General features: G+C 49.6%; 1 long non-coding RNA gene across 1 annotated transcript in view; it reads left to right on the forward strand.

Annotated features, from left to right (window-relative positions):
• The window catches only part of LOC144159024 (uncharacterized), a 78,764-nt gene extending 55,854 nt beyond the window's left edge, over positions 1-22,910 (forward strand). The window contains exons 4-5 of the long non-coding RNA XR_013320228.1: positions 21,167-21,226; positions 22,646-22,910. This is a non-coding gene — a long non-coding RNA (uncharacterized LOC144159024). The remainder of the gene's footprint in view (positions 1-21,166; positions 21,227-22,645) is intronic.
• The last annotated feature ends 4,966 nt before the right edge of the window (positions 22,911-27,876 follow it).

Below are 27,876 nucleotides of genomic sequence, written 5' to 3' on the forward strand. Positions count from 1 at the left end.
AGACGAGTATGTTGTGCTTACTTAAGTGCTCGTATAATTTTGGGCTTTTCATGCAGAGAAGCATGCACTCTAATATCCACTCTTTCTCATAGCTCATGCCAGATGTACTCTTTCTTGCAGCCACCTTTAAGCGTGCTTTCGCGGCCATCTGCTGCTTCAGGGGCAGCCCTTTAATGCAGCTATCAATAACTTCATCTCCAGTTTGTTCACTGGAATGATCTCATGGCTTCCAGCTCCCAGTCAACATGGTGCAATTTCTTCTTAGCAATCCGTAGATGGTGGCGTACTTTCGCATGCTTTTTCATGCGGCTCACTGATGCACCTCTTTCCTTATCACGAAAGCTGATTTTAGACGTGCTTGCACAATCACTTACAATAAATGCGTGGTGCACTCTGAAGTTGAGAGAGTGCATTTCACCGTGTGGTAATTCCCAGCACAGTAAACATGTGTTCTGCGATTTGAGGGCTTCAACCCGCAGCCTACACACATTGGAGGTGAATGAGTTGCGTCAAGCAAATCTTCAGCTTCGCGTGACGATGGACAAGTCTGCTCCAAATGCAGTTTCCCTCTGAGAAACACTGAGGAGAACGCCCTGCCTGGATGATCCTTGCTTTCTCGAAACTGGACCGACTCACAAAGACCAGGCTAAAAGAGTGCCTGGGTCTGTGAACAGCACAGCCTATTCCAGCCTTGGCCTGGCAGGCAAAGACTGCTGCACATGCTGTCTATTCCTGCTTCCCTTGAGATTTCTTGTGGGGATCCCTCATCTGCATCTTGCACATCTGTTTCCAAGTCTGCTTCTGGAGTGTTGTCTGCTGTAGATACATTTTTTTAGATGGTAGTGGACCTTTCTCACAGAGATTTCTGTTCTTTCAACTGGCCAGTGTCTTCGTAAAATACTTCAGAGCATTGCGAATTATGGTCGATCCCACTTGGTCGATCCCACTGCTCTTTTTTCAGAGTGTCCTTTGGCAGTCAGAATAGCAATGCCTTTGTTGCACATGTGTGGCTGCTTGTACAGCCAAGCACAAAGCATGTCCGGGGCTTCAGCGGCATGACATGCTTGAAGGCTTTGCTACATTTCCGGCAGTGTCGATCCACAAGGGAGATGCACAATGTACCTTCAAAATGATTAACACAGCATGCACACACAGCCTATACCAAAAACCAAGCAGACAACATCCACAGCACAACACGCGACAACCCTCTATGGCCGCTCCCCTCCCTAGTGCAGCACCCAAGCATGGCGTGCATATAGCACCCGTCAGTTACCCTTTCAGACACCATAGGTTCGCCTGTCCAGTTGCCTCTTAGCTCAAAAATACGAGCCATGCACCAGACGAAAGCTTATTACTCACACAACACAGCAGATCAAATCTGCATTTCAAAGTACCATGAGCTGGCTCATGATGTCTAGTCGTGATGTGCGGAAAGAGCTGACCTACCTCATGGTTAGCACACGTCTTGTAAGCTTTTTTGCACAACAGGAGCGTTGTTCAAGAGAGCCAGGGAAGTTCGAACAGTACTTGCTTTTTGCAAAGTAATGGAAGTTTCGATTATCAGCGCATATCCAGTTTTTACGTTGCTCACGAGGGAAGGGCAGTTGACCTGCTGACAGTCTCTCGTGCTGCATATCGCAAATGGGTACTCACCAGTGTGGCAGAAGTCTGGTACAACAAAGATATCCCTCGACTCCGCCACCTGGATGCACACCAAGGCCGTCGTCCGTGCTGCTGGGGCAGTGTACTTGCTTTGCGCGCGGCCTGAATATTAACGCCGCACTCTCGCGCCATATCAAGGATTTCCTGCAGGTGGCTCGGTTTCCCCTCGTAGTTCATGTTTGTTCCAGACCTAACGAAAGGATGTCACGTATAGGTACACTGGCAGTTTTAGGCAACTGATCCTAGTGTAAGCTACAGCTATGCGGTCACCGCACTTTCGCTTGCGAAGGTCGATCCGGTCGGTCGAAGCGTACTGCCCAAGTAGCAGCTCCATGCAAGGCGGGCATATCACAAGTTGTTAATGGCTGCCATAGCTATCTCCGTCCACTCCATGGGGTCTTTTAAACTGATCTAAATTTGGCACGTACTCCAGCATTTCCAAATTGATGCGAATGTTAAACCGGGTGTGGGCTGTCCTGTTTGAGCCATTCTGATCTTCATCTGTAAGTGTGGGGCTGTTGAGGCATGGCCCTCTGTAGACATTGTGTTCAGGTGCATAAGCACGACTCGACTTTCACTTTGTAATGTCCTGTGCGAGAGGAGTAGTTTGGGGCGCCATAGACATTGTCCTCCTAGGTCGACATCTCCTTGGATGACACTGGGCAGCTTTTGCAGCAGCCGCTGGCAGGTGGCAATGTAGGAAGCTTCCCGGTGGTTGGCATGACGCATCAGTCGCGTCAACAAATGGCCTTCCCAGCCTCGCGAGATGTACTCTGCCAATGCATTGTAGGTCTTGGTCGGAACACATTGCCTTGAGGATGCCATGGATGCCTTGGAATAGTTGTCGTGGCTGGGGCCTCTCACAGAGAGGCCCAAGCAGCCCCAGCAGCAGAGGCCCCCAATTTAATCCCGGAAAAAATGGTCCCCGAAAAATCGGTCCCGATGCCATGGCAGGAAAAAGTAGTCCTGTTCGAGTAACGCCGGTTTGTGGAATAATGACTGTTTCGGATTGTTTTGTTTTCATTGCCTCTCCCACATTTATTTTCTAGTTTGCTGTTGCGCTAGCTTAATCGACTGATATTTTCCTTTGAAGACGTCTCAATTACGTACGGCATGCATAAGTCTCAGCACATTTGGAAGTTTCAAACCTGCACGTTGTGAAGTACAAAAAAAAGGGGATAGTAAAAAAAGTTGAAGGTGCATGAGCTTGGAAGTTTAAGCCGGAATCGCGCGCCAGGACATGGCACAAGCCAAGGAGCGCGAGCGCGAGATCCCGTGCCATGAAAGAAAAACAGCTGTACGGGAGAAAGGTTGCAGGAGGGCTCTATGGAGCGGAGCGTACGCCAGGAAAGTGAAAGACAGAGCCAAAGGAGGGTAAAAATAGTGCCGCGTGGCCTCGACAGGTGAAGGTACCGAAAATGAAAATAGGGTGCTCCTGGTGATGTTTAGAAAAAGGAACGAGAGTTGGAGGGGGCTGGCCAGAAGGCTGGTAAAGTGGGCGGGCGCAGCTGTAAAGTTCAGCAGAAAGTTCAAGGCATATCAACAAAAAATATGACGAGGCTTTCGCCTCCACATTCTTAAGATTTAAAAACACCTGCTGCAATTTTTCTTGTTTTGTTTTTGGCTTAACTTTTTACTGACACACTCTGTTGCTGTTTGTTGCTTTTGAATGTGTTTTTCTTTGTTCGTGCGTTGGCTTTCAAAAGTGTATATTTTAAATTTATTTACATTATTACAATGTTTCACGCCATATTGGCAACCTTCCTATGCACAATTTCTGTTGTATACTTTTATAGGAATTTGTGGCAGCCTTGGGGTAGACTTGTCAGTGGGAAAGGACAAAAAACATGAGGCAGTTATCTCTAAAAAAAAAAACAAGTACAATTTATTTGCAGTTTGAAGTAATGTCGGAAATTCCTTCATTACGCTCGGCACTTAAAAGGGAATGGTGTGGCTCGCACCATGCAGAAATTCTTCCATTGTTTTCGTTCCTTGGGTGTACCCGGCGCACAAAGCCTGCAGTCAGCACTGCATCTGAACCTGGGACGACGCTGGCGTGCGCTTCTTTGGTGGGGCTCCCACGGCTTCTTGTGCAATTTTCGCCAATACTTACGAAACCTCGCAGCGCACAACTTCTGTGGCCTTCCAGACACTGGGATGGCTGTGTCCGACTAAGCTACTAAATCGACGGTTCCAGGCCCCGCAGTTGTTATTTGTGCGGTGGCCGTCCTCCACTGTTGCTGGGTGAACGTTCCATTTATTACGCGGAAATCTTGTAAGGCACCGATAGCTTCCGCTGACATAAGTGGAATGAAAGTACTCGGTGAGATCACTGGCGACGCTTGGCATCAAAGCACAAAGAAGTTGCGTGCCATCTTCGACATCATCCACTGGCAAGAATGCAAGTGCGATCAGCATGCCGACAAAGGTCCGGAAAGAATCATCTGCCCTGTAGCAGTTCACCAATTCGAGTTCTTGAACTTTGCGCCACGTGCTGTGGCGGAGGTGAAAGAAGCATGCCTTGGTCTGCGTGTCCTCACCAAGCACTGTCTTTTTGGCATTCATCGCACCTTTCTCAAAATCGGTTACGACCACATCGGGTGCAGGGTGCAGTTCGAACGATGCACACTCAGAAATAATGGCCGCGAGAAGCTCCTTGTAAGGTTCTTGCGTCTTTCGGGTCATGAATGCGTTCACCACAGACACAGCTCCTTCCCCCAGAGGAACAAGAATTGCGTATAGCTGCAGAAATCCTTTGGGGGCCTGGTCAGAATTCCCATCCATAAACCAGATGGCGCTTTCGCTGAGCAGTCTAAGGCAAGGCACGGTTGCAACGATTAACAACCTCGAGTCTCTTTGAGGTCCGTCATCGTGGATGAGAAGCTTCTCTGGAGCAATGCCTTCCGTCATGGTCCATGGACCTACTATCTGAAGGGTGCGGAAGGGAGCTAGGCGTTGGCGGGTGGGAAATGCACCGCTGCTGCCGAATTGTTCTCTTCATACTGTCCTCACTCTTGAGCATCACCTTCTTCTCTTCGTTCCACTGCTGCAAAACCTGGGACACGACTTTTGCAGGCTTGCCAATAGATGCTTTGGAATAGTTGTTTTTGCTGGGGCCTCTCACTGTCGTCTTGCTAGTACGACTCTTTCTGCAATGTACCATATTTTCCCTGTTGTGATAACTTCAACACCGGTAGTCATGACGAAGAATCAGCCTTTATTCTGCGCCGACCAACACACATATATAGGACCGGCGTGACGTCACCGGCCGGAACAGATAACAGCCAGGCGGCTAAACACACAGGGAAACCAACAGCGTCCGGCGCTATCACCGCTCCTTGGCCGTCGCTATCACGTTACCACATCTCGTCCCTCCTTAAATGAAGGAATCATTTCACTTGCGGAAGTCCTCATGTCGGAAACGGTCTGGTAGCTTTTGCACCCTTGTGCTACGCCGAAGCGCTGTGGTGTCTGCACTCCACGGCGAACTGGCCACTACCGTGGAAGGGGAAGTCACGTTGAGGTGTGCCGGAGCCTCAGGAGCTGTTGTGGCTTCGACTGCAGCAGGGTCACTCGGTTCACTCTCCGGCGTACGTGGAACCGGAGGCGAGGGGGCTGCAGTCGCAAGGTCCGGGCTCAAAGGCACGGGGGGTGCGGGAGGAGGATGCTGTGGTGGACGGATGCGAATTTCGGGTCACGGTGGGGCCGGTCCGTTAAGTGACGAACCAGCCGAAGCTTTGAAGGTCTGTTTCGGTTTTCGGGTCTCTCCATGTCGCACGCTCTTGCAGTGTCCGCATGTTGAGACCGCAGGTGATCAGCATGTACAAACCGGAACTGGTTATGCACTTTCACCACATAGGTCACCGCACTGACCACCTGAGTCACCACTGCTTCCTGCCACGACACATGTTCTCCGCGCACTGTTTTCACGTAGACGCTATCATGGCCTCTTGCCAAGGAACTTGCCCTTCGGTTACGAAGTACCGGCACAGCCTGTCCCTGAGGTCATACGCAGCCCTGCATGAAATGAAACATAAAAAGCACGACTCATTTTTTTATTCCCTTACTCATCACAAAACAAGCTTTCTGTAGCTGTACTAGACATTGTACTTGTAGATCCCACCTTGTAGAGCATTGGCCAATGGCAGGGGGATCCACCAGGGCACCGTTGCCATTGTCCTCGCTGCGCCAGCTGCCTTCAACCAGACGTCCTTGCCAATCCTCATAGTCGGCCAAGCCTGGCTGGCAGTACACTGTGCGAAAGGCTGCAGGCTCCGACATCAGGAAGTTGTGGAGGATGATGCAGGCCCCTATGATCTTTGTGATGTTTTCCTTCTTGGCCTTGAAAGGCCGTCAAAGGATGCGCCACCTCTGTGCCATGATCCCGAATGTATTTTCAATTATCCTTCGGGCCCTGCTGAGCCAGTAATTGAAAATTCTCTTGATTTTCTGTGAGCTGTTGGCTCCCTCCAACAACAGCAATGAGTGAGTGCAGGCCTAGAAAACAACAGCAGTATTTCATGAAACAGTCAAGTTGAGGTGAAAGAGCGCAGGAGGGGTGGCTGGTACACTGCCGATATTTGGGGTGTACAGCATGATAGTCCACCGAATTCTTGTTGTGGGCATGGTAAATTGGGTACGTCGCTTCAGCAGGATGATACGCCACTTGAGCTATTGCCGTTCTTCACTTGTCCCCAAGTATATACAAGTTTGGGCGTGAGAACTTACTCTTCCTTGAGTATGGCCTCATGAGGTAAATTTTGAGGGGGAAGGCCTCATCCCCCACAAAGAAGTACGGGGTGTCCCCAATTCCTCCAAGGGGAGCGTCCACTGGGAGCCCTTGGTCTCCTCTTTCCAGGGATTTGTGAAATTCGCTGCTGCCAAAAATGCCACCGTCCGACTCGCTGCTATGGTAGCCAAACTCAACGTATAGGAACCTGGTGCATGAAAGTATAGATAAATGCAGTAGAAAAAATTTTCTCAAAAAAGGGCTTAAGTACTTCTCCTTATGGTTGAAAACACCTGGTAGTGGTTAACATGCTTGTTTATTTCTGAACTTCCTGCGTCTGCTTTTTCGGGATGCCATCAATGTTTTTTTAAGACTTCAGAACAAATGCAGCCACACTTCCTTTCAGTCAATTTTTTGGGCTTGAAAAGTGTACACTTAAGCCCATGCACAACCAAACTTACCGTAAGGGTTAGTTTCATAAGGCAGGTTTGACTTTTTTAGGTAGGCTTTGTGGCAGTATAATTTGCAGGTGTGCTTTTAAATTACTTAGCTCAAAGCAGCAGGAGCTGAATAAGTCTAGTATTGGTAAGATATCAGACATGGTATTTTGCAATACTGAAAATGTTTATGATAATCCATGAAGCATATTTTTACTTTAGAACTGTTTGCCCAACACAAGCATGCAAGCAAAGCATTGTAATAGCTTCGGTATTGAGAAACTGCTCCTGTAGCTTGCATCGCGAATAGCAAGCATTGACTTGCTGAACTGTTTTTTGTAATTGTGGTCCAGGCTGCCAGAGTTGTCCATGCACTCTGTTTACATGTTTCCCATCCATGACGCCGATGCAGTGGGGCATATTCCACATTTCTTCAAAGTCTTCAGCCACCTGAAGAACACAGTTATGCACAATTCTCATATTCATAGCAAAGGCACTGCAATGTAGCAAGCATTGCCACAATATACAGAGTGTTCTCGGCACTCTTACCGATGCAGTTCTACAAATGCTATTTCTACACCATAGACGTTGCCTGATAGCTTGTGCCAAGCGGTGATCTGCGGGTATAGCTTTGCGCATCCGCGCGTCCTGCTTCGTTATTCGGGCCTTCAGAAGCTCCAGCAGCGTATCAAAGGTTCGCGGCGCCATCCGCAGGTAGCTAGGAAGAGGGCGTGAAACCATACAACCTGAGTTCGCTGCATACCAAGTAAGTCAGAAAATGCAATTTGTGATAAACTTACTCTCGGTACCACTCCACGTCACGGGAATGAAGGAGCGGCAAAAGGTTGTTCGCTTGGCCCAACCTATCGCGCTCTTGCAGGCATGGGCGAACCCAGCAGCGGCGCTTTTTTCTCGGTGGTTCACGCGTTGCTTCACTCAACTGTAGCATGCACGTAGACAGCAGAATTAGAACTATTTCTTCTTCCCCCAAATCCATTTCCGCATGCTCGTGGGTAGGCAGAAGAAGAAACAGATAGCCGCCGAGTGCAAGTCGAGGCGTCTCGATGCAGACAACGGCAGAAAGCGCGCAACCGGCGCAACCCGCGCGCTCCGAAAGTGCCGTGTGCTCTCGCCAAATTCGTGAACTTCCGCGAGTCGAAACCGAAACTCCCGTGAGGTCTCGCTCCGAGCGCGAGACAATAACAAGAAAAGCAAAAAATCGTCGCCGCCGTCGCGTGCAAGTGTGAACAGCAAGGGTAGCGATTGCTTTCGCTTTCGTCGCTAGTGGGAACGGGCCTTCAGGCGTAGTGCTTAGCTGCTCTTATGTGTCATAGAAGCGATGGTCGCAACCGTCTTTTTCTGTGATCACGCCATAAACTTGTAACATAGCAGCAGACGATGGCGTGGCGGCGGTGGCGGAGGGAAGGTGATAACGCAACAATGCTTGCATTGAAGCAGAGAGCCCAGCTATGTTACTAAAAGCGATTGAAAGAAATAAATAGATACTTTAAAAAAATTGTGTGATGTTCTTTAGCTTGACATCCGCCTTTCGCTCGCTTTTCGATCAACGCTACTCGATCGCCTTGTGGTGTTCCAGTCTTCACAAAGACTGCCAGAACTGAACTGTTGCAGGTATTCAAAGGCTGCTAACGTTGCAAATATCTAATTGTGCTCTACACTCAAATGCTCATGCTTGGTCTAGGGAAATAATTCAGCCTTTGGCCTGTTTATTCTTCCTGTACTTTATTATGTCTCAATTCAATATACCGTATATTGCCGCATATAAGTCGACTCCTCATATAAGCCGACCCCCCCGATCGTGAAAAAAAAAAGGGCATACATACGTACCTGTAATAACGTTTAAAAAAAAGTGGCTGCACTGATGGGAAAAAGAACAAAATGCATTTATTTGGCGCACTTTGTATGTTCGCACCGACAACGTTCACGCCGGCGCCGTTTTCGCGAATGTCGCAAAAGCGCGCACCATTCATGTTGCCGCCGTTATTGCGCACTTGACAAACGCTTCGCGCACCATGCTGTGAGGCAGGCCGTACCACGCGTCGCACACCCACTGTGCCACAGCGTTCAAAGGTGCCCGCTTCACACGCCCCGTCGGTGTCAGGGGTTTGCCGTCCTGCTCCATCCACTCGTTGTAGAGTGCGGCCATCCTATCCTTGAAGGGCTTGTCTAGAGCAACGTCGAGAGGCTGGAGAACGGGTCAAGCCACCAGGAATGATCGGCAACTCACACTGGGCGATCGCGACTGCTCTCTTGACGCGCTCCGTGATGTGCCCACGAAATGAGTCGAGCACCAACAAGCTCTTCGGCTTCAGGAGATCGCCGGAGCCAAACGAGGCAGAACCATTCAAAAACGGTCTCCTCAGCAAAAACCCCTTTTCGTTCACGCGAACGATCACTTTGGGGGGGGGGGATTTCTCCTTGGGCATCGTTTTCCGCTTATTAAACACTATGAAGGGAGGAAGTTTGTGGCCATTGGCAGTGCAGCACAACATCACCGTAAATCGGTTGTGCTCATTGCCCGTCGTCATCACATGCACTTGCCGCTCCCCTTTAACTGCGACCGTCTGCTTACTTGGCATATCAAACCAGACGGGCGTCTGATTGGCGTTACCGATCTGGCCGAGTGTGAAAGCATGCTGCTCCTTCAGTTCAGTAATGAACTCCAGGAAGGCTTCCTTCTTCTCGTCGTAAGCGTTGGGTAGCTTCTGGCAAACGGTGGTACGCCTTCTCAAACTGAGCCTGTTGCGTTTCATGAAGTTCGTAACCCACTTCTTTGAAACTTTGAACTCGCTGCGGGCGATCTTCAATTCATTCGCGAAACTGCGAGCCTTCCCCTGAATGTCCTCGTAGGACACGCTCAGACCTTTGTCTCTCTGTTCTTTCACCCGCTTCTCCACTTCTTCTTCAACGACAGGATAAGGGCACTGTGCTTTTTGACAAAAAATCTCCCCACCTCCCCGAAGGGGATAGTGCGGAAATGCGAATGCATTGGGTGCACCGATGAGTGCGGTGCGAGTAATTATTATTAATGGCGTACTTAAAGTGCACGGTCAAAGGGTCTTTGAGAAGCATACGCGCGTCACAGTTTCGCGTAAAGACCAGATCAATGCAACTCCCGTGAATGGTAGTGGGGCACGTGTCGGAGCCGGCAGAGACACACTGCATAGAGTACTTGGTCTGCATGTACTCCACCAGCCACTCGCCACTCTTCTTGCGCACGTCAACGTTAAAGTCCCCAACCAAGACGATGGGGTCAGAGGGTTTGGAGTGCACACACACACTTTCCATAGCCGCGTCCAGCTGCGCGGCAACGGCGTCTCGAGCGAGGTTGGGCGCGAGGTACACGGTCACCACAAAGACTGCGTCTCCGGTGTACGCAAGGGTATACAAGTCCTTGTACGGAGACGTTTCTCGAACGGGAGACGTGGCAACGGCGTGCGATATCAAGTTCCCATACACGTTAGACACGAGACTAACACCGCAGTACTCGCCGTCCTTGCCACTTCGAGCAAAGTAGTACTCGTTGACGGCGTCATCAGCCACAGCACTAGCACTCGGGCAGAGACTGCGATCGAGGACGAGGAGTGACGCCTGTCGTTGTTGTTGCAGTTCTTCGCTGAAGGGCAAGTAGCGCTTGACGAACACGTCCACACCACCGGCTCGGCGAGTGGCGATGGCACGCGCAGACGCAGCAACATCATACCCTCGCACTTGTACATCACCACCGTTGTTGTTGTTCCGAGTCTCGGTGAGACACAGCAGATCGACTCTGCCGAGCACGGGATCTCGAGCAACGTCCATCGAGTGCGCAGGCAGAGAGCGAATGGGGAGGAGCGCGAGCGTAAACTCTCTCGAGCCGCCTTCGCACACTCGAAAACATTGCTGGTCTTTGAGCGCGGCGAGGTAGCGTTGCGTGACGGGTCTGCAGCCGATGACCCTCGAGCCGCTGAAACTCGTCCACCATGGCTTTGTCCGGGTTGGCCTCTCGATGGTAGAACGTGTGGTCTCTATCGCAGTTTGTCAGGTAGAGTCCGTTGAGGTTGGTGCAGCGCGAGAGCGCAACGTAGACCAGCTTTTGCGGATGCGTCCTGGCATACCCGTAGACGACCGAGGCGTACGTTCCCCCCTGAGACTTGTGCACCGTGATGGCGCTGGCCTGGACGAGGGGAAACTGCGTTCGCTTGCAGGCAATGCCGGCCTTGCGGTCTATGGTGAGCGTGAGGGACTGCATTTCGATGGGTACCCAGGTGACGCTGTCGATGACGTAGCCGTTGGTCTTGGCCTCGTGCACGGCGCGATTCGCGCGCGCGCGAGTCAACTTGCCGGTGCCGGGCACGTCAAACTCTAGCCAGAGATGCCTCGCGCGTCTTTCTCCTCCTTCTTCTCCTCCTTGTTCAAACTCGCACATGCGCAAGACTCCAATGGCGCCGTTGACCAAACCGTCCACAGCGTCAATGTTGGAGGTGATCATGTAGGGCTTGCCGATCACGACCAACACTTCTCGCGGGAGGTTTCCAAACTCGCTGGTGACCATCCGCTCCACCCTGTGCTTGGCGTTCTCCAGCAGGTGCGGCGTCTTGCACCCGAGAAACTCGTCCCGAGCTCGCAGCGTTCGGTACCCGCCATCTCCCTGCGCCTGCGAAACGGCCTCGTTGAATCGCGTCACCTCGTTGTTCGAGTAGAAGATGCGCACGGCAGAGGGCGCGCGTTCCATGGCTTCGGCGGCGTTGACGAAGCGCGCTTCCAGCAGTCGCACTTCGTCCGGTTCCAACGCGCCCATCTCCAATCTTTGTTAGGACGTTGGAGAAAGTGACGTCAGACTGCCGGACGACTCGTACGAGGGGAAAGTATTCGAGATGATGCCACGTGACGACAGTGAGTCCGATGAGTCCATATGCACTCCGGCACCGCTTGTAGATTTCACTGGCACGCACGGGGGGGAGCTGGCGCAAGTCTCCGCAGAGGATGACGCCCAAACCTCCGAAGGGTTCGTTCAAACGCTGCGTGATCTGGCGCAGACGGCAATCGACGGCTCTCAGTTGATCGGCAGACATCATGCTGAACTCGTCGATGATGACACACTTGACTCGGCGGAACGCGACTCGAAACGTGTTGAGATCGCTGGGACCGAGACCTCCGTCTCCCATGATGCCGATGCGAGCCATCTGCCTGTTGCCGGCACTCCGCACGAGCTTGAAGGCGGCGTGAACGGTAGTTCCCCCAACCGCAACCGCTGCCTTGCCCGTGCTGGCACAGATGACGTACGCGTTGTACGATGACGTTACAGATGCCAGTGCCGATGATGACGGCGCGTCCACTTCCATGACCGAGTCACCGCCACTACTGCACCTGTTGTACACGTCCATGGCGAGTTTGAGGACGAACGTCTTGCTACATCCGGCGGGGCCAGTGAAGAAGACTCGAAGGGGAGGCTGCCCGGGAGTGGTGTGGCGATGGAGAATCTCGCGCAGCGACTCGTACTGCTCGGCGTTTGTACTGCGCATCATGGAGACGTACTCGTCTCGGTCCATGACGCCCTGCCGCTTGCGCACTGCGGCACACGGCGTGACAGTCTCCTTCATCAAGCGGAGCAAGCGGTCGCTCGGCAGAACATCAGCGTCAACCCCCAGCTGCTCATCCAGTTGTTGTTGTTGCTTTGAGACGGCCGTCACCGCCCCATTTACGTCACCGTCCTCCGATTGGTCGTCTTCTTGCTCCTGCCGCATGCGCAGCATTTCGGCACAGTAATGCCCGACGAGCTCCCCAACCACAACGTCATCGTTTGCCGGGTTGTACTCTTTGCGCTTGCGCTCGATCAGTTCCCCGTTGTCTTCGTACAGCTTCACGTACTTGTTGCCGTCCAGAACGTCAATCGCCTCGCTCCGAAAGGGCGCATACAGCAAGACCTGCTCGCGCATTTACGAGGCGACATCGTCACTGGGACTGTAGTTGCGGTAACGTATCACCACCTGCCTCTCTCGGAGCACGTACAGACCGCCCTGGCCCATCCTGTACTTGCTGGCGAAGTCGGTGAGACACACATTGTCAAGCTCATCGGGCTGCTGCCTGGCCTCGTACTTTTGCACGATGTTGAGCTTCCACACGTCGGTGGACGCGGCGGGAATCTTGTCCATCTCTTCCCGCGTCTTGCGCACGCGCACCCTCTCTTCGGGGAAGCACGTGGGAATGTACACGACATCCCTGCTCTTGTGAGACATTTCCTGTCTGAGCAGGAACCAGGCAGCTTCCTGCGCGGACATCTCCACTCCCTTGAGCATGTCCACTCGGAGCTTGCGAATCACGGCCTCGTAGTCGTCGTTGGGATTCTCCTTGAGGATGTCCGACACGGCGCGTTTGAGATTGGACATGCCGCGATCGGCCTTGTTGACGTAGTCCACAACGTACGAGGCACACGCGTAGTGGTCCAGTATGATCTGCAAGTCCATGTTGTAATCGAGGACTCGGCCTATCCAGGGGTTGAAGGCGTTGACGAACTTTTCGGCCGGCGTCCTCCGATGCAGTATGCACGGCCGAGAGACGCCCGCACGCAGTACGTCCATGTACTGTTCCTCGGAGCGAACCTCGAAGGTACGCAGGAAGTCATCCAGGCTCTCAGTCTCCGCCGCGCTCCAGCGCCTCGTGCATCTCTTCGTACTTTGCCTTGAGGTCCTCTCGCCGTTCCCGTTCTCGAATGGTCGCGGCGTCTTCACCCGCAGCAGCGTCCGCGATCGGAGGAAACGGCACCAGAATCTTGGTGGACGCGCTCGGCATGAACGGGGCGCCGAACCGACACTTTGTTCGCCCGCGCTTGTAACACGTGTGCGTGTGCTGGTGCGTCTGCGTGCGCGGGCGTTTGAGCACAGAGGTGTCGAGCGTCAGGAGCGCATCCACCATCTCCAGCGTCTTGGGCACGGCCCCTTCGACTCCGCTGAGCTCCTGGTCGTTGGGCGCGTTTTCCAGCCACAGGATGACGTGCACGTGCGCGCTGCTGAAACTCGACGCGCTTGAAGTAGTCTCGCACAACGTACGGCTTGAACGGAGAGCAGCGCTTGTCATTGAGCACGTTCATGATCACTTCGCAGATGCGGTTGGTGTAGATGGCACACGTCACGGGATCGTTGTTGACGAGCTCCACCCATTCCCAGGCCATCATCTCGGCAATCACGCGCACCCTCCCTTCGGGTCCGACTCGCAGCCGCTCCAGAGTCTCGAGCAGGCGCTCCCAGCGGACATGGTCAGGAACGCGTGCGGCTTGCCCAGCTGTCTAATCATGGCGAAGAGGTCCTTGCGGCGATCCTGCCAGTACTGCACCGTGTTGGGAACGCCGCGCAGAAACCCGAGGTGACTGTCCAGCATCTCGTCGAGGAACCGCTTTTCGCCCTTCTCGAGCTGTTTGCGCGTGATCGAGTCGGTGGCCGCGTTGGTACGGAACGTCATGGCCGTTTCGGCAACGTTGTAACGCATCACCTTCGCGGCCATGTACAGAACGTATTCCGGAGTCGCCCCGCGCCGATCGGTCCGCCTGATCTCGCTGCTAGCCTTGAGAAACGGCGTGGGTCGGGGACCGGTGATCTTGCGAGGCTTCCCGAGGTAGATGGTGGGAAACGCGAACTCTTCGGCGTACTCGTCCAGGAAGAGCGCGATCGGAGTGCGATTCTCACCCGGAGCAACGTGAAGACTGTGCGACTGATCCACCAGCTTGCGAACGGTCTCGGCCTCGTCACAAACGGCATCGTTTCCGGTGGCACCTGCCAGAACCACACGCGTTTTGACAGGAGTACTCGCACCTTCTTCTTCTTTTTGCACACCCCTCAATCCCTCTTCGTTAAAGAACATCGTCTTTGAGACCGCGTTGAGCGCAATCGACAACTGCAGAGGATCATTCACATCAAAGTCGTCGGGAATCGTTTCGATATCACCGTCATCGTCCTTCGGTTCTCCTTCTCCGCCTTCGTCCGTTTCGCCGTCATCAAAGTGGTCGAGGCGACTCCACTCAAACCGAACGTTGATGGCGCGATACAGCGGGGTGTGTTCCAGGTGCTTGAGCCAAGCCAGGATGTTGCCGCGCTTGACCCCCCCCCCCCCCCCCCGAACCAACCCATTGACGTCACCGCCAGCGGGAGGTGACGACGACGACGAAGGCAGAACTACGAGGCGCGCGCTCACGTGCGCTCGCGCTGGAGGAATGCAGGCGCACGCCGACGGAGCACGACAACCCCCGACTAAGAAATGCATTCGCATTTAAAAGCCTTCTTTTTTGGGCCCTGTGGTGGCTTCCCACCTTTTGAGGTATTTGAGAGCATTTCGCAGCACTGATTCTCCTGCAGAGTTCCTTCTCATTGCTGCTGCAGGAACTCTCGAGGTCATGACGGAAATGAGTTTTTGCATAAAGACAATGAACCGTTTTGTCGGCTCTCTGTATGCGCAGGTTTTCGCAATGTCCTCTTTGTACAAAAAAGCCTGCGCAGCTCTGCGCCACATGCTCGAAGTGGCGCGACACAAACTGTTTGTCGAAGTGGAGCTCGCAGACGGCTGCGTTGCGCTGAAGCGGCTTGTCAGCTCTTGGAATATTCCGCTGCCATTGTCGAAATATCGCCTCTTCTTTCAGCATGGCAAACAACGAAAACTTTCCCTGCACGATTTGTACCCACTCTTGCAGCTGGGTACAAAACAATGACTCTGTCGTCGGCTCATCTTGCATGTTCAAGGCAGCATTTTCACAAAAAGCAATGCGAAAAGTCCGCACTGCGCGCGCAGCCGACAGTACAAGAACGCATTTCTCACAGCGGCTTGACATGTAAACGGGAGTTTGCTTGTGGAGAAAACGTGTTGTTTTTCACCTCTTTTCTTACTTTGAACTCAATTACCTGAAAGCTGTTTTTTTATTACACCGGTACAATTATTTCCTATATATTCAAGGATAACCGGCTGATTCTTTTTTTTTCTGTCATCTACATAAGTTGTCACATCTACTGTGCCAGAGATGAAAATATGCGTGTAAAGGTTTTTTGTTATAGAATAAACAACTTATTTAAAATTGTAATTTTCGTCTAATTTCAATAATCCCGGTACAGTTAAAGAAGGTGGAAATTTGAAAGAAAATGATATATCCCTTATGTAGATACCTTTGGTAGATGCCGAGAAAAATGTACCTCAAAATGGACAAAAACGTATGCCCTTAACAGAATCTCCCTTCTCGTTTGTGCCAGGGCAGCGCCTGTTATATCACCCTGGTGGATAGGGCACAATGGCATCTAACCTATGGAATGGTGAGCACCCTCTTGATAAGATAAAATGGCGAGGGTCCGGTTGAACAGTAAAACAACTTCACTTTTTGATTTTTACACTACGCGGAAAGATTGCAATGATGCCTGGTGCCGACGCACGCGTCGCGCTGTGCGGTGAAGTTGCATTTCGGGTCGAACTTCGCGCATCACCCCTTCCCCAGGTCACTTACACGACCTGTGAAAATGCACCTCCACTTAGAGACCAGAAAATTGTGACGAGTGACTCCGAGCACCGAGCGTTAGTCCAATACGGAGCCTAGGGCGCCTAAAACCTGAACGGAGCCCGCCCGAGCGCGTCACGTCGTGAATTACAGCGGAACGAATCAGAGCCTACTGCTCCGTGCTCAGTGTGACTGTCATTGTGGCACCTAATGGCAACATCGCCAAGCGGCGTTAGTGTTTCCCATACGAGTTGCTTGGCAGTAACCGCACTTTCCTTATTCTAGACACTGTAGTCGCAAGTTTTCATGGCCGCGTTTTTCATCGCCGCGTTCAGGCGACGTTTTTAAAATGTAGAAGTATGGTGCAAAAAGGGTGTGTAAATCTTTTTAATTATTGATTCTATAGTGCCTATATATATATATATATATATATATATATATATATACGCAAAACGTCGCTTGCCACGGTTTGCTTAAATTTCTCTCCCCTTCCCCCCACCCCCCTTGTTGACTTGGGCTCCGCGTATAAACCTACCCCCCTAAACTTGGCGTCCCGATTTTTGAAAAAAAAAAGTTGACTTATATGCGGCAATATGCGGTATTTAAGCTTTGGTAGTCTGTCCTAAACATGCTTGCTCTGTCATGGAACATGCTTGCCATGACGTTATCACTTCAGGTAGTGTGAGTTGTAGTTGTAGGTGTTTTGATATTACTGAAGCAAGAAGTTTATAGTCCACCCCTAGCAAAGTGATGAAGCACCAACTCGTAGGTTCGTTCAATTCGCTGGAATTTTTGTTATTAAGATGGTTCTACCTCGTTTGAAAGAGTGGGAGACTGTGTGAGTTGCAAGTATGTTGTTTAAGGCTATGCACAAAAAGGGGCCGAGACGGTCCCAGAATGTCCTGTAGAACTCGACTTACAGTCCATATACTCCTGTTGGTGAACTCTGCTAGGGCAATTTGGTCCACTTGTTGCAAAAAATCTTTGTCAGGTAGTTGCGGAGGCTAGCAAGAAAAGGGCTTGAGGTAAGGCTCTCGGTGTCTCTCTGCACCTCACTAGAAGCAACTCCTTGAAACTGAGAAATGAATTTGTCAATGTCTCTTGATGTTGTTTTCTTGGTTGGACCAGTTCATTTGCATCTTCAGCTTTCTGTGGCGTTCATGTCTCAAGACTTCTGGTTGAGCACAGGGAGATTGTCTAACCCTGTATGTGCTTGCGAAGGTTTTGGAAAAGAGCCTCCTTAACCTGGCATGTCCTTGCTTCAGTTTTTGGTGGTACGTTATCGTTATCAAAGTTTGGAGGCTGCCTCGTTCCACCATGCATATGCATTTAAAGATGTTGGTTAGCATGTCTGACGGTCTGTGCCAGAGTTTCTTGATCGTCAATGCACAAGGTTGTCGATTTGGATTTTGAATCTTGTGCGGACACATTGACCGAGGTTCGGACCAGACTGTGGATGTGTATGAGCGTTCCTTTTCTACAGCATTATTCAATGAATCAATCAATCAATCAATCAGTCAGTTTTATTTTTCGCTCCAATAAGTACAGCGAAAAAAGAAGGGCTGGAGAAAAAGCCTCTCATTTGCGGCTTGACGGGGCTCCGGGCACCCATCTGCAGTGGTCACAATGCAGTCACAGAAGCAAACGTACATTAAAACATTAAAACATACATTTAAAAACATACTAAGCATTATGATATCGCATTGAAATAGAACACTAAAAACAAAAGATAGTCACAAGGACTTTTTAAAGGAACATTTCGACAGTTTTCTTCGGGTTCAGTTTCATAATGTCAACTTCTTTTGAGTGAAAATAATTTAATATTGTAGGCAAAGCGTGATCTAATCTTTCTTTCCCGTAATTTGTGCGGGAAAATGGAACTTCCCATGGTGACTGTTGATGGAACGGGTATGTCCTAGCATGCTCTCGCCATCAAACATGCTTTTCTTTGCGGTTTTGTTTCCTCAATTCAACTTCGCTCTCGGTAGCTTCTTGGGGTGTTGTTCTACACAGGAGCTTGTTTAGCTTTTCCTTTCTCAATGCTGCTTTCCTCACTCTTGCATTGCTCCCGTGTCACCTTATTTGGTGATGTCGATTGTCGTCACGACCTCAACCCCTCGGTGCTTGGCCTCAGCTTGCTTTCTTGGACACATTCTTGTCTGTGCATGCCACCGCGTCATCAGCAGGATGACGCAACCTTGACGGGTGACAGCCGTGTAGTATCTCGGACATTTGAGCAGTACAAGTAGAGCTGTCAGTGCACTTCTACTCTACTTACTCGTTAAAGGCTTGCATAAGGCCTTTTTGGGCGCGTCTAGATGGGTTTAAGAATTCTTTTTTCCCTTATAGCATAGAAATGTGGAATAGACTGCCAGAGTATGCTGTTACTAGTTCAAATGTCAAAGCGTTTGAGTGTTGGCTAGAATTGTACTACCGGCAATACGAAACCTAACGTATGTCTTGTCATTGTGTATTGTTTTGTTTTTATACCTCACTGTAATGACCCTCAAGTGAGCGTTACAGTATCAATAAATAAAGTAAAATAAATACATCCAGCCACCCCAATGTCCTTCCGGATTTGGCAAAGCGGCCCATGCGTGCCCAGTGCAGGTGCCTTTCCATGGCTCACACTGGTCGCCAGGTCTTGAGGACATTGGACCTTGTAGCAAAAGTGCCAAAAAAGGTCTGTTTTGATCTAATAGAAATCGTTTCATTTCCATAGGTCAGGCTATTGGTCCTGTTTGGTTGTCCGCAGCACCAGTACCAAATCTACTGATCTGGTACACTCATGTGTATGTTATACGGGTCCAATAAAGGACAGATATTAACAAGAAATTGGGCAATATATTGGCTAATATATGTGTTATATTCGTCTTATAAATACATATTGATCAAATACAGCCTATAGGTGATGTTCGTTTGCAGTCTTTGGTACAAAGTACAGTTTAAGCAAGCTACAAAAATGCCAAGCTCAGAATGCAGAGCACGGTGTCGCAGCTCAAAATTGCAGGCACTTTTGTGCATGAAGATGTAAACGTATTTCCACGCCAACATTCTTGAGACAATAGCCGAGGTCATCTTTGCCTGGCCTGGGGCACAGAGCCTAGGCCGTGTCCTCCGTACCTGGAAAACGGTACACAGCTTCACTTGCAAGTAGCGGAACAAGCTCTGCAAATACCAACCGGAAGATGTGCAAAAATTATTCGTGCGGATCTCTGGAGCGTCCGTGAGGGTTGGCCAAATCTGCCGAAACGCATAGTAAGCAATTTCCAGGGCATGAATGTTGAGGCACGCATGGATTTACATGGGGTGTGCAGTGATGCAGGGCTCGCCCTCCAGCGCCAGGGTGTCTACTTCCGGCACCCCCTGGCAGCACACCGACTGCAGTCCGTTGGTCATAGTCTAGTAGTGGCCGCACTGGCACCTCCACGAACAGCAGAACTTTTTGTTTTTTCTCCTCGAACTTCCTATCCAGCTTGCGCACATATCCTTCGAATAACTGCTTCGTTACCCATGCCTTCTTGTTTGCCCTTGAAACATCTTGTATGTTCTGACTTTCTTATGACAAGCAGTGGAAGCTTCTTGCTGCCATCATATTGTTGCCGACGAGAAAAGTGAGCCGCTCTTTGCTGTGCTTGCCGCCATGGCAGGGGTCACCAGTAATTGCGAGCGTTTTCTCTGGCAGTAGCTTGTAGGAAAGCCCAGTTTCATCACAGTTGAAAATATTTTCAGGCGAGAACTGTAGAAGCAAAGACTGCAGCTTTCCGTTCTGATACTCTGCGACTACGGAATCGTCGATGGTGCCGCTTTCCCCGCACATCTTCTTAAACTTCAAATCATTTCTGTTCTTGAAATTGCAGAGGGAACCATCGTTGAACTTGAAGCCGTTCACGTTCATTTGAAGCGCAAAAACCTCTGCCTTCTGTTTCAGGATGTCACCTGACACCGGGATTTTCTTGGCGGTCATGGCATTCAGCCACACGAGGAGTGCTTCTCACTCACATTCTTCTTTCCAGCCCTGGTTGATGTCACAGCCATTTCGAAAATCTTTGTCTTGTTTCTTATGAAGTCTGAAACAGTTTGCTTGGAAACTCGGAACTCCCTCTTGACCTCTGCTTTTGACCAGCCGCTTTGAAATTGTTTGATGATGGCGGCTTTCTTCTCCATCGTCAGCCCACGAAGGGGTTTGCACGCTTTGAAGGCGCGGATGAAGTGCAGTCGGCGCTATTGCTGTCCATGGTGAATCCGCTTGAGGAAATGAAAAAAGCGCAGCACCAAACAGTGGGAAACTTCTCGGTCTGAAGATATCACGCAGCAGCACTCGAGCACACTATCTACGGCAAAGTCAACTCACCAAAACATGAACGACGAAAATGAGCACAAAAAAAAAGGCTTGGCCGGTTTGACTAAGCTACGGGTCGCAATGGATTGGCATTCGCTTTATTGCGGTTTCGAGAGTATGGTAGCTGCGGTACAGTGAACTAGAATACTTGGGTGTGGCGGGTTTTGATGGCGACTTTGTGTCTGCAGTTGGTGGTAAAAAAGTTTGATATTTCGAACACTTATAGCCTTCACCATCTGATTTTCCGGACTTTTTAATACATTAACCCTATGGGGAACTTGATGGTGCTGCGAATGTGTCTGGATAATCGGGCGTGTCCGGAATTTCGGGCATCCGGAAAATTGTACGTCGACTTCATATCGTGCTTCAGTGCTTTAACGACTGTTTCATGGTTGTTAGGCCAGGAGGTGTCGATCTAAGCAATGGAAACATGAAGTAGAAATTTGGTCTCAGTACTCCTTTAAGGTTTGGCTCTGCGAATGCTTGTTGGATGTTTGTTTGGCTGCACGCACGTCTCACCCTTCTAGGTCCAGCTGAAGGATGCTCAAGCCAGATTTACAGCTGGAGTTGCAAGGGACGCAGCCACGGTATGTCTGCGTACTGCAGTTTTTTATATATATAAAATGTGTATAGAGTTGCAAAACTCTCCACGTGGTTTCGGTATCAAAAAGTGACCTCTGGCTTGTGCTCTACGCCTGGGAACTCCCAATTTGCATGCTACTCGTCAGCACAAGGCCAAACTGACAGATGAGCATCACAATAACTAATGCATTACCGAGTCTTGGAACTGTGTACTGTCAATGGCCAAAGGAAATGTCGTGGTGATCGTAAGTGTACAGCTGTTTTTAACCAGCTGTGGCATTATTCATTTTTTCACCTGTAAACGTTGTGCTAACATACATTCGCCATGCCATTGCAACAAGAATTGTAAACCCCCGCTATCTGAGGTAGAGCTGGGTATGTTTAAACACTGGGTTTAGTGGGCGAGGCTACAATAGCAAAAAAGATTCCACAACCAGTCATCTTTACTGGTCTAGAACATTGACATCTGCGTGTTTGTCTCGGCGAAGAAACATCAGCACAAAAAAATTGTGGATGACTGCCTGAATCGCAGGAGCATTGTTAATTGCGGGTGACCGTTAAAAATTAGCCACTGAGGGCATCACTTGGAAGTGTCTATTTTTGGGTTTGTTCTTCGCCAGCCCAGGTTTCTATCCTTACTTTACCGTAAAATTTCAAGCAAGTGCCACCCCCCCCCCCCCCCCCCCCCCCACGTAGGCAAGTCAAGATCACTGGCAAAGTGGCGAGGGGGCGCTATCCCGGAATGGTACTGAAATTCAAGATGGTTGGGCCGAAATCTCCTGCAAGGAAAAAGAACGTAATGCATGTTGGCTTAAGAACGTAATGCATGTTGGCTTAACACTTTGCCAAAGAATGTTGGTCATCGCTCTCAAAAGACTCCTCTGGATCAATACCAAAGAAAAGTTTGCAGGACTCCGCTTGAAGTCCACTCTGTTCTACTGGTGCCACAGCTCCAACATCCGCCAGTCCACCATGGAGGTTGCCTTCTCCGAGCCATCCAGTGTGTTGCTTAGGCCAAAGTGCCGGAAGCACCGTGCCATAGTATTCGTGGATACAGCGGCCCACCCCTCGGCAACAAAATCGGGCACATGCTGCCCTCAAGGCTTCTTCAGGTTTCCTTTTGGTGTTCGCTCTTCCTCACCCTTGTATTACGGTCTATGGGGCTGCTAACCAGGCTTGGATTGGATTGGATTATAGACTGGCCATGGCGTGCCGCTGTTGCCTGGGAACGATGGATCTCGGAGTGCAGAGCGAAAAGCGGAAGAGGTGGGGGGGGCTGGGGCGCTTTCCTGGAACGGCGTTGAAACTTATATTTGCAGCAGTTTTAGGAGGGGACCCTTATACGGTGGGGGTGCTTGTTTGGAATTTTACGATAGGTCTTCACTAATGCCTCAAGTGTTCTGTCATGCGTTTTTTCCCCTCAGGGCTTACCGCATAAGGCTACAAGTCATCACAGGTGCATCAAGTGGTACCCTGAACTTTCGCTTTGCTGCACCCTCCACCAGCTTTGGACGCCATTACTGGAACAGGGGGTTGGCTTCATGCAAGGCCACAAGCACACAGCGCCAAGGCTGCCTTGACTCGTGCAGTGTTGTTTATATCTCGACACCATGATCGTCGCCGTGTGTGCAATACGCAGATATGTCTGCCTCACTCGTGTCATCCAATAAACCATTGTTTTTTGTTGTTGTTGTTGTTGTCTCAGACCTTGTAACGGCTTGCAAGCTGTTAGTACTCACCACCCGGTGGTACCAGCCCCATAACCAAATGGCAGTCAGGGCCGCCATGTCCAAAAATATCTTTTCTGACTAGCAAATTAACTGTTCGTTGGACAAGGTGCGCGTTCTGTCGACATTGCCTGTATTGTGCTGCATGTGATCTAAGTGACAAAAAAGTGAGTAAATCAACTGAAACTGCCTCAAATGGTATGATGGGGCAGTAATGCTTTCTAGGGGGGAAGGGGGGGGCAGTGAAATTTAAAGTTAGTCTCTGAAGGCAAGGTTTGCTGCCTGTAATAGGGGACAATGTTGTGTCGAGTGAATACTGATACTTTGGAGTCTGGAATGTGATAGACCGAGAGAAATGTTTTATTGAGCCTTCAAAGGCCCCTTAGGGGGAATGATGACCGGCATACCGGTGACCGCAGCTGCCCTCACTGTGACCACCCGTTAGATTGTCAGGTTGGAGCTGCCCAGTGCGTCAGTCCAGCGCCCACCCTCTAGCAAGGGGGGATAGGGTCTGTGGGGACCGTTCCAAAGGAGATGTTCGTGTTGGGACAGACTGGAGGCAATGTGCTAAGATAAAGTGAACAGACGGCACTAGCTTCAATTCACTCGAAACTGAGTTACAGTTATCTGTCTGAGCTCACTGTCTTTAAGGTTGAGCTCCATTTAAGCTAGGAGACTTGTAATCTCAAAACCGTTCAAAGAGCTCAGAACAAATCATAGCTATAGGGCAAAATTTATCATTTGTTTTGCTAAGCATTTGAGCAGCTGGAATTGAGGGCTCGTTGTAATAGCAAAAAAATATATGGTTGCTTGAGAAGAGGCAACCTGTCACGGTTGCCTTGCTGAATCAACATTGAAAACATTTTTTCTTTAGCTTACGTGGTCCTTGAACTCTCTCTTCATTTTGCACGCCTAAAGAGCTTTGACAGCAAATTTTTGAGAGAAAGCTTTTCAGAAAAGGAGCGTCTCGCGTTTGGGCTTAACATCAATAGTTGGCGGGTACTTCCCTCTGGAGCATAATGGTAAGCTGTGCTGCCATAAGTATACGTGGCTGTTGTATAGCCAGCGAGTCTCTGCCATCGTGGATGCAGTGAGAGTGGTACTTATTCTAGTTTTACAGCTTTCCTTGGACGGAAAGGCATCAATGAACAAAGCTGGGTGAGTTTGGTTGTGGTCATTGAAATGCAGGTTTGACAGTTACCTTAGTAATGCTGGTAAGTATCCCAGGACGGCTTGCATCCTATCTGGTTTTGTGAACATGTATGTCTGTTCTTTTCCTGCACGAAGAAAAAAATGGTGCACATCTATCTGTCGAAGTAAGATTGTCTTACTGCCAGCAGTGCAGAAATCGTTGTAATAAAAGGGTATTTACTGCTGCTTATAATTCATATGTTGAAAAAATGTTTGGAAACTACCTTAGCTCATCTGCCTTCTGCTGGTTTGACCTGCTGACAGAGCCAGTTATGTCAGAAATGTTCACATCACTACGCAGCACTCAACTTCGAGTAGTAAGTCCATTCTGTAAAGTTTTCGCCCACGTCTGTTTCAAATTAGATGGACACTATATATTTATGTTTTGTCTCAAATAGGCCTAACATATTCCTTTTGCTGGACGGTGCTGGTAAGTACGAAGTACACTGCCAAATTTAGTATCGGAATGTTTTGATTATGTAAACGTCTCTTTCAAGAGTTGCTTGCTGGGCGGCTGAATAGAGGTACAGAAGCAGACAAAAATTTGCGAGTTTAAGTAGCCAAAAAAAAAAGACTATCGTCGCCAAAAAAAAAAACCGTGATCAAGCCAATTTGGCTCACAACTCGTCATCTTGAGCTTGTTGTACACGTGCGTGCCAAGGGTAACTGCTTATAGAATCCCTGTGGCACATCTCTAGCACGCTCCTCCAGTACACCCAGACCACGTCGTGCTCGCCTCCCGAGCTTCAGCTCATCCGCAGAGGATAAAGCACAAAGCCAAGCAGAGCGATGCATGCAAAATGGTAGAAAGGCGTGAAGGACCGGACGCCACAAAGGGCATTCGGCAGCACCATAGCACGTGCAGAGATCCTTTTCAGTCATTCGTTAAACGCGTTTCTCGTCAAATTTGCCATTACCCCCGCCGTACACCCAGCACAAGCTCCTGGTCGACCGAATCTAGCTCCGACATTCCACATTGAGCATACCAACGTTAAGCAGAAGCATCGTTTGGCACACCGGCCGAAACTCATCTTGGCTTACGATACCAGGTATCATGCTCATAAGACGCTTTCTAAGTGTGTGCTCCTGGACACATAGCATGCCGGATTTAAGGCATTTGACGTTCCTGGAATATGATGTGCTTGCCTTGCGAAAGGTGTGGCGGCGCCTGCTGAGCCCTGCCAATGTAGGTGACCCAGGAATAGCAGATAATGTGAGTGCACTTGAAGCCCTGCTCAATGCTTCCAAGCTTCCTTTTACTATATGATACAGTTTAGGACCCTTTTAAAAAATGGTAAGTAGTTTGCATTATTTTGTGGAGGAGCTTCGTGAATAGTCCTGTCCTGAGGGTGTCGGTCAAGATCAATCTGCCGAAACTACCATAATTTTTGAAGGACCGTCATGGTGGAGGGTGCCGTTCAAGATCAATTAGCCGGAACTGCTGCAATTTGTGGAGGGGTGTCGTGCAGTTTCTTGGCTCAGGATGTCGGTCAAAAACAATTAGCCGAAAATATATATATATTGTCAGGTTCTTAACAATAAAATACAATACAGAAAAGGAAGAAACCAACTATATCAGAATGGGAATCAAGCAGACACGAAAAATGCCTAACAAGTCATTTTATGCTGCCTCCGCATAGGACATACACAGCTGACAGATAACTTTCTGCTGATGAAACAACATAAACCGAGATGCGAAGGATGTGATTAAGATCTAATCGTAAACAACATCCTACTCTCACGTGCGAAATTTGAGCTCCCGAAGAAAAAAAATTTTCCGCAGTTCTACGATGAACACATCCCCTTTCATCCCAGTTTACTATTAGGAGACAATGCCGTTGTTAAAATTTTCTGCCTTGCTAGTTTTCTAAAAGAAGCGAAGCTCTTAAACAAGCTCTAAATGTTCTAAAAATGACCAAACACACAAAAGAAAACATACAATCATCTGTTTGGCGCATGGTAGCCTCAGTTGCTTATGTGCCACTAAACACAACACGCAACGCTTTTATTTTTTGGCTCTGAGAAAACCAGCCACAGTGGCCGGATCGAACCCACGTCCTTGGGCTCGGCAGCATGCCTTAGCCACCGCTGCAGTGACTCCTAACACGCACTTGACATAAATAGTTTGCACATTTGTCCAAGTTCTAGCCTAGGCCAGTCACTAGCCCAGAAAATCTCGGGATTCATTGCATGCGTGCTTGAAACTCGCCACTACACCCCTCACCCATTTCCAAGCTCCTAGCTGCAAAACAGCTATACCTTCACAATTCCTCACTAGGCAGCAATGACACGTAAACAACTAGGTGCAGCCGTTAGGTGAATGAGAGGTTTAAGTAGCAGCCACGTCATGATAAAGCTACAAGTTAAAATAATACGGTACTTCTCGGTAAGCTGACTGTTACGAATTCTCAAAACAGTAAGCAGTGCACTCTTGCAAGCCCAACAGGTGCCCCTAGTATGCTGTGCGAAAATAAGTGGTCAATCACATCGTGCATAGGAAGGGCGTATTTATTTGAAGAAGACTCCTAACAGAAGCATGCGAGCAAGAATTCGCCCAGCTCCCACAGCCCCACACCAAGGGCGTGGTGAGCGCGCTAAAGTTCAATCGAGGCGGTCTGGTGGGGGTGAAAAACGTTTTTATTTGAGCCGACAAAAAAAGAAAAGAGAAAAAAAGGTGGGTGGCCTCTTCTCAGTTCAGAAAGCCGCGAGCGACTGCTGCGGTCTGGAAAAAAAAACGTTGCTCGATTATTCAGTTGACCCCGCACGGGGCACCTTGAGTAATCTTGGTGACGGTATTGACGAAACCGCTGACCCCGAGCCCCCATACTCGTGCTGTAATCTGGTGTGGCTAGGAGCATTAAGGTGAACGGCAGAAAGGAGAAACGGTGGCCATCGGAGTCGTGGTCAAGCTCCAGCGGGTGGGCTCCCTGCATGTTTACCGGGCATTGCGCTCTGGGACTTCTCTCTGCATCGGGGTAAACCGAGCGAAGGAAGTACCCCCGTCCCTTGCTTTTTTTCAATATCGCATGTTTTTTTTTTCTTTATCCCCGGTGATCGGCCCCTGAAAGGGGGCTGCACCGAAGTACTAGCTAAAGGTAAATCAGAACATTCTCAAGTTTCTTGTCATTCATTCTGTCGAAACCACTCCTAGCTGTTGCAAAGAAGTATGTCATTCTGTTGGCGAAATGCATCGAGTCTGTAGTTGGTTCAGACTATGATGCTAAGAAACTCGCATCAGGTGATGTACTGGTCGAAGTAAAAATGAAAAATCAAAGCGAGAACCTACTGAAACAGACCACGTTGGCCAACTTGACTGTCACTGTGACACCACACCGGACCGTCATCTCCGCGCAAGGAGTCATATCAGAGAAAGATCTAGAGTCTGAGACAGAGGCGGATCTTCTTGAGGCACTCCAACACTGAGGAGCAACTGCAGTGAAACGAATCGTAATGACTTCGACGGTGATTACGAAGCTGGTGCTTACTAAATAAATGACTCTAGTGGTGTTTGTGGAGAAAACGTGCTGTTTTTCACCTCTTTTCTTACTTTGAACTCAATTACCTGAAAACTGTTTTTTTATTACATCGGTACAATTAGTTCCTATATATTCAAGGATAACCGGCTGATTCTTTTTTTTTTCTGTCATCTACATAAGTTTTCACATCTACTGTGCCAGAGATGAAAATATGCACGTAAAGGTTTTTTGTCACATATAGAATTTTTAATATGTAAATTA

This window comes from Haemaphysalis longicornis, unplaced genomic scaffold (assembly GCF_048455015.1).
Source record: "Haemaphysalis longicornis isolate Haplotype H1 unplaced genomic scaffold, Haemaphysalis longicornis Haplotype H1 scaffold_10, whole genome shotgun sequence".
NCBI classification, from domain to species: Eukaryota; Metazoa; Arthropoda; class Arachnida; order Ixodida; family Ixodidae; genus Haemaphysalis; species Haemaphysalis longicornis.